The sequence below is a fragment of the Canis lupus genome, chromosome 24, assembly GCF_048164855.1.
Source record: "Canis lupus baileyi chromosome 24, mCanLup2.hap1, whole genome shotgun sequence".
NCBI classification, from domain to species: domain Eukaryota; kingdom Metazoa; phylum Chordata; class Mammalia; order Carnivora; family Canidae; genus Canis; species Canis lupus.
In genome coordinates this window covers 35,661,371-35,676,017 of record NC_132861.1, presented here as the reverse complement: position 1 = coordinate 35,676,017, position 14,647 = coordinate 35,661,371, and positions in this window count along the sequence as shown.

Below are 14,647 nucleotides of genomic sequence, written 5' to 3'. Positions count from 1 at the left end.
TATGTATGTAGTCTTTCAGAGAGGCTTTCTTTCACTTTTCTTTCACTTAATTAATATACATTTATTTTTTTTTTTAATTTTTATTTATTTATGATAGTCACACAGAGAGAGAGAGAGGCAGAGACACAGGCAGAGGGAGAAGCAGGCTCCATTCACCGGGAGCCCGACGTGGGATTCAATCCCGGGTCTCCAGGATCGCGCCCTGGGCCAAAGGCAGGCGCTAAACCGCTGCGCCACCCAGGGATCCCTTAATATACATTTAAAGTTCCTCTATGTCTTTTCATGGCTTGTTGGCTCATTCCTTTTAGTGATGAATAATATTCCATTGTCTGGCTGTACCACAGTTTATCCATTCACCTACTGAAGGACATCTTGATTGCTTCCAAGTTTTGGCAACTAGGAATAAAGTTGCTGTAAACATCCATGTGCGGGTTTTTGCCTTGAAAGTTTTTAACTCCTTTGGTTTGAAGAACGTGATTGCTGGATTGTTTGGTAAGACTGTGGGGGTTTTTTTGGAAAGAAACTGCCAAACTGTCCTCCAAAGTGACTACTATTTTGCCATTTTGCATTCCCACCAATGAAGGAGAGTTGCTGCTGCTTTACATCCTTGTCAGTGTTCCGGATTTTGGCCATTTTATTTTATTTTATTTATAAAAGATTTTTTATCTATTTATTTGAGAGGGGGGGGCATGAACTGGAATGTGGGGAGTGGACAGAGGGAGAGGGAGAAGCAGACTCCCTGCTGGGCAGGGAGCCCAACCCAGGGCTCTAGTCCAGGACCCTGGGATCATGACCTGACCTGAAGGCAAATGCTTAACTGACTGAGCCACCCAGGCACCCCAGATTTTGGCCATTTTAATAGGTGAGTATTTCTGTCTCATTGTTTTTGCATTTCTCTGCTAACATAATATGAAGCATCTCTTCATATGCTTATTTGCCATCTGTGTGTGTGGATAGATAGATAGATAGATAGATAGATTTCTTTTTTTTTTTTTTTTTTTGGCAAGGTATCTGTTAAGGTCTTTGACACTTTTTTTTAATTGGGTTGTTGAGTTTAAGAGTTCTTTGTATGTTTTGAATAACAGTCCTTATCAGACATCTTTTGAAATATTCTCCCAGTCAATGACTAGTCTTTTCATTTTCATGACAGCATCTTTTGCAGAGCTGAAATTTTTAATTTTAATAAAGTCCAGCTTATCAATTATTTCTTTCATGGATCATGCCTTTGGTGTCATACCTAAAAAGTCATCATCAAACCCAAGGTCATGTAGGTGTTCTCCTATGCTATCCTCTAGGAGTTTTGCAGTTTTGCATATTACATTTAGGACTATGATCCATTTTGAGTTAATTTTTGTGAAGGGTGTACAGTCTGTGTCTAGATTAACTTTTTTTGGCATATGGATGTCCAATTGTTCCAGTACCATTGTTGAAAAGACTATCTTCATTGTATTGCCTTTGCTCTTTTGTCAAAGATCAGTTGATTATATTTACGTGGGTCTCTTTCAGTGTCCATTCCACTGATCTATTTGTCTATTCTTTTATCAATACCAAACTGTCTTGATTAGTGTGGCTTTGTAGTAAATTTTGAAGTCAAGTAGTGTCGGTTATTTGACTTTGTTCTTTTTTCTTCAATATTGAATTGGTTATTCTGGGTTTTTGCTTCTCCATATAAACTTTAGAATCAGTTTGTTGATATCACAAAATAACTTCTTGGAATTTTGATTGAAATTGCATTGAATCTATAGATCAAATTGGGAAGAGAGTTCTCATTCTGACAGTACTGAATCTTCCTTTCCATGAACGTAGACTATCCATCCATTTATTCATTTCTTCTCTGATTTCTTTCATCAGAGTTTAACAGTTTTCATCATATAGAACTTGTACATATTTTATTAGATTTAAAATTAAGTATTTCATTTTTGGGGTTGCTAATGTAAATGATATTGTGTTTTGAATTTCAAATTTCATTTGTTTGCTGCTGGTATATAAGAAGGTGATTGACTTTTGATATTAACCATATATCCTGCAACTTTGCTATCACTAATTTGTTCTAGGAATTTAAAAAGATCAATTCTTTCAGATTTTTTGCAAAGACAATAATGTCATCTGTGAACAGAGACAGTTTTATTCCTTCCTTCCCAATCAATGTAGTTTTCATTTCTTTTTCTTTTTTCTTTTTTGTCTTATTGCATTAGCTAGGACTACCAGCAAAATGTTGAAAAAGTGATGGTAGGGGACATCTTTGCTTTATGTCTATCTTATGCCATCTATGCTTTTAGGGGACATCTTTAAGATCCTTATCTTATTGGGAAAGCTTCAAATTTCTCACCTTATGTTAGCTGTAGTTTTTTTTGTAGACATTCTTTATTGAATGGAAGAAGTTCCCCTCTCTTCCATGTTTACTGCAAGTTTTTATTATGAGTGGATATTGGATTTTGTCAAGTGCCTTTTCTGCAACTAATGATATGGTCATGTGACTTTTTTTTTTTTTTTTTTTTTAGCCTGGTGATGTGATGCACTACATTAATTGATTTTCAAATGTTAAGCCAGTTTTGCATACCTAGGATAAACCCAATTAGTCACAGTTTATCATTCTTTTTATACATTGTTGGATTTTATTTGCTAAACTTTTGCATCTATGTTCATGAGAGACATTAGTCTATAGTTTTCCTTTTCTTGTGATGTCTTTGGTTTTAGTATTAGGGTAATGCTGTCCTCATAGAATGTATTAAGAAGAATTCCCTCTGCTTCTATCTTTTAAGAAAGATTGTAGAGAACTGGTGTAATTTCTCCCTAAATGTTTGATATAATTCACTAGTAAACCCATCTGGGTCTCATGTTTTCTGTTTTGGAAGTTTATTAATTATTGATCTAATTTCTTTAATAGATATAGACCTATTCAAATAGTCTATTTCTTCTTGTGTGAGTTTTGGCAGGTTGTGTTTTTCAAGAAAATGGTCCATTTTATCTAGGTTATCAAATTTATGGACATCAGTTTTTCATAGTAATGCTTTATTTTTCTTTGACTGTCCATGGGATCTGTAGTGATGTCTCCTCTTTCATTTATGGTATTAGTAATTTATGTCCTCTCTCATTTTCTTAGTTAGCCTGGTTAGAGACTTAACAATTTACAAAAGAACTGGCTTTTAGTTTGATTTTTATCTATTGATTTGTTTTTTATTTTATTGAATTCTGCTCTAATTTTTATTATTTCTTTTCTTCTGCTTACTTTGGATTTAATTTACTCTTATTTTTCTACTTTCCTTAAGGTAGAAACTTAGATGATTGATTTTAGATTTTTCATTTCTTTTCTTTTCTCTCTTTATTAAAGATTTTATTTAGTTATTTGAGAGAGAGAGAGAGAGTGAATGAGACAGAGGGCTAAAGCAAGGGGAGGAGTACAGGGAGAGGGAGAAGTAGACTCTCTGTTGAGCAAGGAGCCTAATATGGGGCTCAATCCCAGGATTCTGGGATCATGACCTGAGCCAAAGGCAGAAGCTTAACCAACTGAGCCACCAGGGTGCCCCTATTTTATTCATTTCTAATAGATGCATTCAGTGCTATAAATTTCCCTCTAAACATGACTTTTGCTGTGTCCCATTAGATTTTTTTCACCTTAAATATATACAATTTTCATTTGCCAAATATACCTCAGTAAAGCTGAAAAAAAAAGAGGAAAATGTAATGCAATGGGAAATTAGAAATTTTGTTTTGACAGCTTATTAAGCATTTAGTAATGATTTCATGTTATAAGAGACTCAATTTGTTATAAAATTGCCATGTGGTTGTGATGAGAACTTCTGCATCGTAGGTAATGAATAATGCCTGATTGGGGTCTGGTGGTCATTGTAGAAGTCTTTTGAAAGCACTTTGAAAGGACCATCCTGCATGGTGTGGAGTGTCTTGCCTCTATTTCTTCTGCTCTCACTCCCTGGTCTGCAGAGCCACTTGGAAAAGCCTCAGTATCATTCTGCTCATGATGCCCTTTATGGGAATTCAGCCACCTTGTGAAGGGTGCCAGCTCCTACTACAGCTAAGATCTAGCATGCTGGGTCTCCCAGAGCCGTGCGGGAGGGGGAGTTTTTTCTAACTCTCTTTGAGTTCTATCTGCATGGAGAATTTTATCAGATGTCTTATAATAAGATCTCTTATAACTCCATCTCACAAATTTTGATAAGTTGTGCTTTAATTTTCGTTTAGTTCAAAGTATTTCAAAAATTCCCTTGGATTTCTTCTTTGGCCCATATGTTATTTTGAAGTGTGTTGTCTAACCCCCAAGTATTTTCCAGCTATCTTTTGTCACTGATTTTTTTAAAAAAGATTTTATTTATTTATTAATGAGAGACACAGAGAGACAGAGAGAGGCAGAAACACAGGCAGAGGGAGAAGCAGGCTCCATGCAGGGAGCCCAATGCGGGACTCGATCCCGGGGCTCCAGGATCAAGCCCCGGGCTGAAGGCAGCGCTAAACCACTGAGCCACCTGGGCTGCCCTTGTCACTGATTTCTAATATAATTCCACTGTGGTCTGAGAGCAGACATTGTATGATTTCTATTCTTAGAATTCTTGAAAGTGTACTTTATGTCCCAGAATGTGTTCTACCTTAGGTAAATGTTCTAACTGAGCTTGAGAAGAATGTGCATTCTGTTATTGTTGGATGAAGTAGTCTGTAGATATCCATTATATCCAATTGATTCATGGTGTTGTTGAATTCAACTATATCCTTACTGATTTCCTCCTCACTGGATCTATTTCTGATAAAGGGACATTCAAGTCTTCAACTTATATATAGTAGAGGATTCATCTATCTCTCCTCAGTTTATCAGTTTTTGCCTAATTACTTTGATGCTCTGTTCTTAGGTACATATACATTAAGGATTATTTTCCCTTCTTGGAAAATTGATCCCTTTATTACTATGTAATGCTTCTCCTTATGCCTGATAACTTTCCTTGTTCTGAAGTCCTGTATGTCTGAAATTAATATAGCTACTTTTTTATTCTTTTGATTCATTTTGCATGGTATATTTTGTCCATCCATTTACTTTTAATCTATATGTGTCTTTATATGTAAAGTGTGTCTCCTGTAGACAAAAAATAATTTAGGCTCATTTTTGATTGCTCTGACAGTTTCTGCCTTATAATTGAGGCATTTCTAAACTTAAAAAAATCATCCAAATAGATAATACCTGCAGCAAGGCATGATTATGTTTACATTGTTCTTTTTTCTATCGGATCACTCTTAGTTTGAGGGAAATTCTGAACTTTGCAATGCTGTGAAAATTGGTCACATATGTGGCGAAAAAACATCACAAATTATCAATTTTGTAAAAGAAAAACAATTTAAAATAATATCACAAAATATATTTAATGTATAAAATAATACAAAATGTAAGTGTTACAAATTATAAAATATTTTGAAATTACTTCCTTTGTAGACAACTTTTAGCAAAGCATCCATTCTCTTGTTACTGATACAAGTAACAAGATACCAAAATTTCCCTGAGAGTTTTTCAGGGGTTAATCAACACTGGATGTTGGGTGAGGAGACAGCCAGCCCTATAAGTTAGAGCAGAGGGGCTTTAGAAAGCTTGTAATTGTCATGTATATATGAATTAAGAATTGTGGAAGCAAAACCTCAAAGATTAGATCAAAGAAGTGCTTTGAGAGTTAATTTGGGAATACACTACCTCTACTAGCATGGAGCAGATTGCTTGGGGAATGCAATTTTATATCTGATTCCCAGAGCGATCAGTTCTTGTGCCCAACTAAATTCTTGAATTTTTATTTCTGGCCACAAGATGGCATCTGATTTTCATTAATACAAGAATCACTCCCCTCACCCCTCAAACTGGAAACCCACACCTGTCTCAGTTTTGGGAAGTTTATTGTACCAGATTATTTTTTCAAATGGCAACATCTCTAATGGAAATTGCATTAATTTATGTTTGTCTAGCAGCCTTGAACCAAATTTTTTTTTGTCTGGTGTTCATATCTGTATCAAGGTGTGCTCGTGCATTTTAAATTTTTGTGATTGATCATTGTGTTGAATATGTATCATACTTTGAGAACTTTCCTCATGTCTTTCTTGCCTTACAGCCAAGAGAGAAGACATGAAGTATTTTGACATATATGCTACACGCATTTTGCTTGTGAGTGAGAGGGTACAAATAAGCATTATTCAAATCTAGCTTTCACACTGGGTCTGTACAAGGTGCGTGAATGAAATAACCATAAAGGAAAAACTCACAAGGCAAACTGTCTAAGTTCCAGAGCATTATTAAGAGTAACATCTTTAGATCCATGAGGAGAGAGAGATCAAGTCCAATAGGCTCACCATTGCGCCCCCTATAGCTTGCACAGAACTGGCACCTTGTAGGTACTCAAAACCAACAAACAAAAAAACAAAAGAACTACAACAAAACTTATGAAATGCATGGGTGAAGAAGGCTGAGAAGTGTTTCATGGATGAGTAGAGTGAAGCTGACTCTAAACTATGGGTGTGAGTCAGATGGAGAAAGTCGAGGTGGGGATGCGTGTTACAACTTGGGGAGTCAGCACGACCACCAGGGCCATGCTGAGGAGCTGTGTTTTCTCCAGGGGGGAGTCAAAGACCATTTTAATGGATTGTCAAGATGCAAAGTACACCAGGGGGAAGAGGGGGGACACCATGAAAGACACATGATGCCTATGTAGATGATAATACCAGGCAATATGGGACACCTAGACTTAGGTGGTATAAAGCCTGCGTTGGATCTCTCAGAGAGGGAAGTGATCCACCTGGCTGAGTACATCAGGGCTTCTTGCAGGGTGAGGTAGCCAGGCCTGCTATGATCATACCCGATATTTGAATAGCCTTTTACAGTTTACCAAGCATCTTTTCAAACACCAGCATGTTTAATGTCAACAATATCCCTGTGATGTCAACACAGTTACTATCTCTGCCTTATAGGTGAGAAAGTAGTTGAGGCTCAGAGAGGTGAAATGACTTGCCCAAGGTCACTTGGCCCTCTTGTCTGACCCTGCTTATTGAGGGATGGGCAGAGTAAGAGTTAGACAGGATCTGATAGACCAAAGTAAGATTTCCTCATTTCTTTTTCTGTATTATTACAGCCAGGATGCAGCAATATACACAGCTGTTGCCTCACAGAGCAAAAGGAGACAATTATTTTTCTTCTATTTCCTTATCTGATATTTTTGCCATAAAAATAGTCCAAAAAGGTCTCATTTTTTAATGAGAGCATAGGGGTAATGAATTGGTAAAATGCCACCAAGTTAAAACAACAAAAAGCAAGCCATCTCAAAGGTTTTTTTAAGCCAAGATCATATTAATTTACGATTGAAACCATTTGCATCATTACCATTCCCCTTTTAGGATCTTTACACTCAAGGAGCTTGCTATCTAGCTGCACAGAGAAAGCACACACATGCTCAGTGTAGCAAGTCTTGTGACCTGTAGAGAACTGTACAAAAAACGATGCAGCCCCTAGCTACCTCAGGGCTTTCTCTGAAGAAGAAGAAGTTTACTCAGCTGTGGCAGGTAAGACCTGAAGGACAAAGGGTGGGATAGCTGAAGCCTCCAAGGAGGCATAACTCCTTGGCCATAGGCCCTAGCCTCCCATCTTTAGTTAGGACAATGCCCAACACACACTCCATGGTTCCTCAGAGGATTCTGGTGGGTGTGAGGCCCATTGATGAAGGTGGCAGCTGGTTTATAATGCATCCTTGGCTGGTTTTCTTTCTTCTTCTCTCACATTGTGGACTGTCTTACTTCTGTTTTCTGGTATCACCTTCCAAATAAACTACCAGCACTGAGGTCCTTGACTGAAGCTCTACGAAGCCAAAAACATGCACATTTGTTTACACATGTTTCTAGAAAAGCTTGCCCTACAAGACAGTAAAGTGGCTCCCTGGCCATGCCTGCATCACATCTTCTATGAGCTCAGAGGAGCTGAGGGGGCCACTAAAGGTGTAGGGGTGGGTGCTCTGTGAGTGGGGAGAGATTTGCCTGGAAACAAGCCAAAAGAACCAAGAGGACTGCTTGACTGGAGTAGAAGTTAGACTAGGGAAGGAGATGGGTGTTTAGATGGGGGAGCGGACTGAGCTGTGGCCGTGTTGGGCCTTGAGCCTAGGTGGGCTTTCTTTGCTTGGGATTCTATCACAGGTGGTGGCTCTGCTTTTATTTGGAGTCATGAGTGGAGGGAATTATTTTTCCATCATAGACATTTTCCCAGTGAATTCCTTCTGTTAAGGCCAGATTGACTAGTTGAATCAGATTTTCCTTTTCCTGCTGGCTGGGGAGCCTCCTTCGCTGTCATTCACTCCTATATCAGCTTTCTCCAGTTTTCATTGCAATTAGCCTGTCCTACCGTGACAGTGTTTTCACTCTGACAATTTGGGGCTTTAAGAAAAGGATTTGGCAAAGTGCCCTCTTCGTGTACTGGCGTCTGTGCTTGCACCTGTCATGCTTTCTTAAGGTAAGCACCGAGCATAGGGTGATTGAGTGTTGGCAATACCTCTCAGAACATTCTAGGTGCTCAGCAATCAGATGGTACCAGTCAGGGGTTGAGTTTCAGTATCATTTCTTGAGGGATCCAGGAGGTTCACAAAGGTCTCATGAGAATGTGGCTGCCTGACGATTTTTCCTTGTTCTTCTGGGACCCAGTTGCTGACCCAGCTGTCACATCATAGCTGATCCATTGGTTCACTCACCTGCCATGACCTTGGGAAGCCCAACACAGTAGCAGTGTAACTGTTATTGTCTATGAACTTTCTTAGTTTGGCAAAAGACTCCAGGAACCTGCTTCTTCTGTCAGTGACAATCAGTAATACTTTTGACTAATCACCCTGCATATGTGCATAGTTATTTTCTAGATTGCAAAGCATTTACATATGTATCAGCTTACGTGTTCTCTCTCTCTCTCTCTCTCTTTCTTTTTTGTGAGAGAATGAGAGCACATACACAGGAGTGAGAACAAGCTGGGGGGTGGGGAGCAGGGGAGGGCAGGGACAGGTGGGGAGGGGCAGAGGGAGAGGGAGAGAGAGAATCTTAAGCAGGCTCCACACCCAGTGTGGAACCAGAAGTTGAGCTCAATTCTCACAACCCTGAGATCATGACCTTAAGCAAAATCAAGAGTCAGATGCTTAACTGACTGAGCCACTCAGGCACTGCTCAGCTTGCTTTCTCATCTTTAACTAAGCAGGGTAACTATTGTTTTCATGTTATAACTGGAGAAACTTAGAAGTTGGGTGACTTGCCCAAGGTGACATAACCGAGTAGCTTCACAGTGGGAATTGGAAACCAGGACTCATTTACCACTAGATCCCACTGGTAAGGGAGATAGCAAAAAGCATAAGACCCCATCTTTGCCTAGCAGATCCCAGAGTATAATTTAAGAAAGACCAGATGAGTAGAAATAAAAAAATGACACTGGGTTCCAAGTGCCAAATGAGTTTGAAAGATGGTGTGTGATGTAGGCATCCCAAGGAGAATTCCTCAGGAGATACAGTAAGGCTGAGAGAGAGATGATTCAACTCTAGCCCCTTGAAACAACAACACAACAGTTACATGAGGAGTACTTTTTACAGCTTAACAGGGTCATTTTGGACCAAAAGATAAAGACAGAAAAATATGAATGAATAGCTTCTAAACAATATAAGCAGATCTATGAATGACAGAATTAAGTCATCAGTGAAATTGGCAATATTTATTTAACTATAAATGTTAGGAAGGACAGCTGTGACTTTCTGCTACCTTTGCAGGAGACAGGACTCAGTTGAAAACTGTGCATTTGGGGGCCATGTGAGACCTGGGTTCAAAAGCAGGAGGATCTTGGACAAGTCATTAAGAACTTTTGTGCTTTATTTTTCCCTTTCTTTACATGAAGATGAAACATGAACTTTCTTCCAAACATGAAAGAGTGTTGCAAAGAATTGAATAGATAATATAAGTTAAGCTGACTGCCACTAGGTGTTCGAAAGCTGAGTTCTTCCTCTATTCAAACATTTTGGCCCCTGGTTGGTGAAAACATCTTGAGCTGGATATACCACAGATTTGGTACATTTCTGGGTTCCTCTGTGCAAGGCCATTCATTGTATGCATTAAACACTATAGATCCAGTGCCTTAGGAGGACCAGCTTTACAGGGGACAGCGGGAATGTGTGGAACCCAAAAAGAAATGTGTTAACTTCAAAATATGAAAAGAAAATCACAAAATCAAAATTAAATGAACATTTAATCAAATGTCTATAAAACATTGTGTCAATGAATTAACTGCTTATGTAGCCATGTAGAAATCCTATTTAATGTGGTATGTGGGTAAATTTAAAATGTCTGATTTGATGTGGGGTGAGGACATAGGAAGTCAGGCCTATAAAGTCATTGAAACTGTTCTGCTCCTATGGCTGGTTCTGCCATGGAGTCCTTAAGGATGAACGTGACTTGGCAGCCAGGTGAAGCAGGGTCTGGGGGTGTGAATCAGCCCTCCTGCCTTGCTACTGTCCTTCAACCAGTGGACCAGATAGCATAGGGCCAGCCCGGCACAGGAAGGGGAAGGAAGTGGACCAGGGGTCTGTGTACTTCCTTATTAGCGGATACTCTTTGACACCTTCAAAATAAGATAATTAACAATTAAAATGTGACTTGCACTGAGCTTTGTTTTAAAACTTTCGCAATATGGGCAGCCCCGGTAGCTTGGTAGCTTAGCAGTTTAGCACCGCCTTCAGCCTGGGGCCAGATCCTGGAGACCAGGGATCCAGTCCCACGTCGGGCTCCCTGCATAGAGCCTGCTTCTCCCTCTCCTGTGTCTCTGCCTCTCTCCCTCCCTCTCTGAGTCTCATGAATAAATAAATAAAATCTTTAAAAAAATAAAAAATAAAACTTTCACAATATTCACTTACCCTTGCAGTTGGAGTGAGAGCCCCAGAAAAGGAAAATAAACTCTGGTGTATTTTGGTTCAATGAAAGGGCATTTACACGTTACAACCTATTTCTTCTTGTTTCCTAACTGCACACTTGAGTAGATCCTCCTTAGTTATGCCACTACCTTCTTCCATAAAGGTGGAAACTGCTGGATGGGGCTAGGAGATAAGCAGAAGCTGCTGTGTGCTGCAGACTGAAGAGGAAATACTTCTGTCAGGAGCTTGGAGCTCTGGGGAGTAGTTTTGATATCTAATAATTCAGCTGAAGCTTAATTGCCTCCCAGAAACACTGCATTAAAGCATAGGTAATTTTAGGAACTCAGGAGAGTGACTCCTCACCATACAAAAAAACCACTTTGTGTCAATAAGGATTTAATAGCCAGAGAAATTGGTGTGTGTGTGTGTGTGTGTGTAGAAAGGTGGATTAACTCCTTTACAAAAGGAGACTTCAATTTGGTTTTCTTTTCTTTTCTTTTTTTTTATTGGAGTTCAACTTGCCAACATATAGCATATCACCCAGTGCTCATCCCGTCAAGTGTCCTCCTCAGGGCCTGTCACCCAGTCACCCCATCCCGCCACCCGCCTCCCTTTCTACCATCCCTAGTTCGTTTCCCAGAGTTAGGGGTCTCTCATGTTCTGTCTCCTTCTCTGATATTTCCCACTCATTTTTCTCCTTTCTCCTTTATTCCATTTCACTATTTTTTATATTCCCCAAATGAATGAGACCATATAATGTTTGTCCTTCTCCGATTGACTTATTTCACTCATCATAATACCCTCCAGTTCCATCCACGTAGAAGCAAATGGTGGGTATTTGTCATTTCTAATGGCTGAGTAATATTCCAGTGTATACATAGACCACATCTTCTTTATCCATTCATCCTTCGATGGACACTGAGGCTCCTTCCACAGTTTGGCTGTGGTGGACATTGCTGCTAGAAACATCGGGGTGCAGGTGTCTCGGTCTTTCACTGCATCTGTATCTTTGGGGTAAATCCCCAGCAGTGCAATTGCTGGGTCGTAGGGCAGGTCTATTTTTAACTCTTTGAGGAACCTCCACACAGTTTTCCAGAGCGGCTGCACCAGTTCACATTCCCACCAACAGTGCAAGAGGGTTCCCCTTTCTCCACATCCTCTCCAATATTTGTTGTTTCCTGCCTTGTTAATTTTCCCCATTCTCACTGGTGTGAGGTGGTATCTCATTGTGATTATGATTTGTATTTCCCTGATGGCCAGTGATGCGGAGCATTTCCTCATGTGCTTGTTGGCCATGTCTATGTCTTCCTCTGTGAGATTTCTGTTCATGTCTTTTGCCCATTTCATGATTGGATTGTTTGTTTCTTTGCTGTTGGGTTTAATAAGTTCTTTATAGATCTTGGATACTAGCCCTTTATCTGATATGTCATTTGCAAATATCTTCTCCCATTCTGCAGGTTGTCTTTGAGTTTTGTTGACATAGGAAACTTCAATTTGTAGATGAAGCCGCACTGGGCTTGCTCTGTAGGGAACTCCCCCAGGCTTTTATTATGCTCCATGATTGATAATAATGAGATTTGCATCCATTATTTTTTCAGGATGTTATTGAGCAACGTGAGGAACACTTTCCTAGTGGGGGCAAGGGCAGAGCTGTCTGAGTTTTTGGAAGACCACTGAACCTGAAACACAACTTGGGAAAGTGAGACCTGAGGAAATGTGACCAGGATGTGCAAACTGGTGGGGCAGGGCACCTGAGCTAACTGTAGGGCTTGAAGGCAGCCAGAACAAAGTGCACAAAGTTTACCTGGTTTGTTGAACAGGTGTCATCTCTGACATACATCACGAAGCACCAGGCTGAGACAAAGGCAACTTCCTCCTTCTCATGGGGTTGCTGTTTGCTCTTGACATCAGGGCATTCGGAAGCTGGCACAGTGAGAGGAGGGATGTGGCCATGATCCAGCTCAATGGGGCTCAGCCCCAGAGACCTTCAGCTGGAAGTGCAGTCTTACAAAGGATGAGTCCTGGTGCCCTGGGATCCCCCAGCCCTGCCTTCCAGTGTCCTCTTCACTAAGTTAGACAACATGGGTTTCTCCAGTGGCAGGTCTTGGGGGACGTGAACTACCTGGGAGTGTTCTAACTCTTTCTTCCAGTCGTGACACTGGGACAGGCCATGAGAAAAACTCACCCAACCCACCTTAGTCAGAGCTATGGAAAAAGAAAGAAGAGCCTGAAAAATCTTGGTGTTACACATCCACTTCCCTTTAAGCAGGTGATGCAATTCAAATCTCTGGTTCACATAGATAATAGTTGAATTTCAGATGCACCCAGTTTACTTTGTGAAAGAATTCACACTAAGATTCTTTTTAAAAGCAAGCTCCCTTAGTGGATTTTTAAATATTTAAATTTACAAGAGTTCAGTTTGCATTTAGCTTTTAGAAACATGTATGTTGACTTAATGGAGGGACATTAGGAATTGAAGGCATTAACAGTCTGCTAAATTTTTAAAAATGTATTTATAAATTTACATAAAGAATGATGAAATATGTTGGTGTTCAGTTCAGAGTTTTGAGAAATACAGAGTCCTGTAATCACCATCATGATCAAGGTACAGAATAATTCCATCACTTCCTCCAAATTCCCTTGTGCTTTAGAACTTTATTTTTTTTTAAACATTTTATTTATTTATTCATAGAGACAGAGAGAGAGAGAGAGAGAGAGAGAGAGACACAGGCAGAGGGAGAAGCAGGCTCCATGCAGGGAGCCTGATGTGGGACTCCATCCCGGGTGTCCGGGATCACGCCCTGGGCTGGAGGCGGCGCTAAACCCGCTGAGCCACCAGGGCTGCCTGCTTTAGAACTTTTTTTTTTTTTTTAAAAAAAGGTGCATCATTTTCTATCCCTACCAATTCCATCCGCACTAAACAATATAAAATGATTTTTGCTATCCATGATCACACATATTTTTAAGAACTTAAGAAAAACAGTCTATTAATTTTTCTAGATTTTATCTGCTGCTGCTCATCTTTTTTTGTTCCCAAAGTTCTAGATTTCCCTTCAAAAAATTGTTTTTAAAGATTTTATTTATTTATTCATGAGAGACACAGATTGAGAGAGAGAGAGACAGAGACGCAGGCAGAAGGAGAAGTAGGCTCCATGCAGGAGCCTCCTGGGACTCCATCTGGGACTGGATCTGGGACTCCAGGACCATACCCTAAGCTGAGGGCAGACACTTAACCGCTGAGCCACCCAGGCGTCCCTCTAGATTTTCCTTCAATATCATTTCCTGTCAGCTGGAAGAACTTCCTTTATTATTTCTTGTAGAGGGCAGCCTGGGTGGCTCAGCAGTTAGTGCTGTCGTCATCCCGGGGTGTGATCCTGGAGATCTGGGATTGAGTCCCGCATCGGGCTCCCTGCATGGAGCCTGCTTCTCCCTCTGCCTCTCTCTCTCTCTCTCTCTCTCTGTGTGTGTGTGTCTCACGAACAAATAAATAAAATCTTTATAAAAAAAAACATTTCTTGTAGAGCAGATCCTCTGGTGACAAATTCTTAGTTTTCTTTCATTTGAAAATGTCTCTATTTGCCTTCAGGAGTATAGTCAATGGAAACGAAGCTTGGTTGATAATTCTTTTTGAGCATTTCTCTGTTCCATTTTCTTCTGACCTCCATGGTTCCTGGTGAGAAATCTACAGTAATTGACTAGTGTCTCATATACATAATGTGTCATTTTTTCTGGTTATTTTCAATATGTGTGTGTAT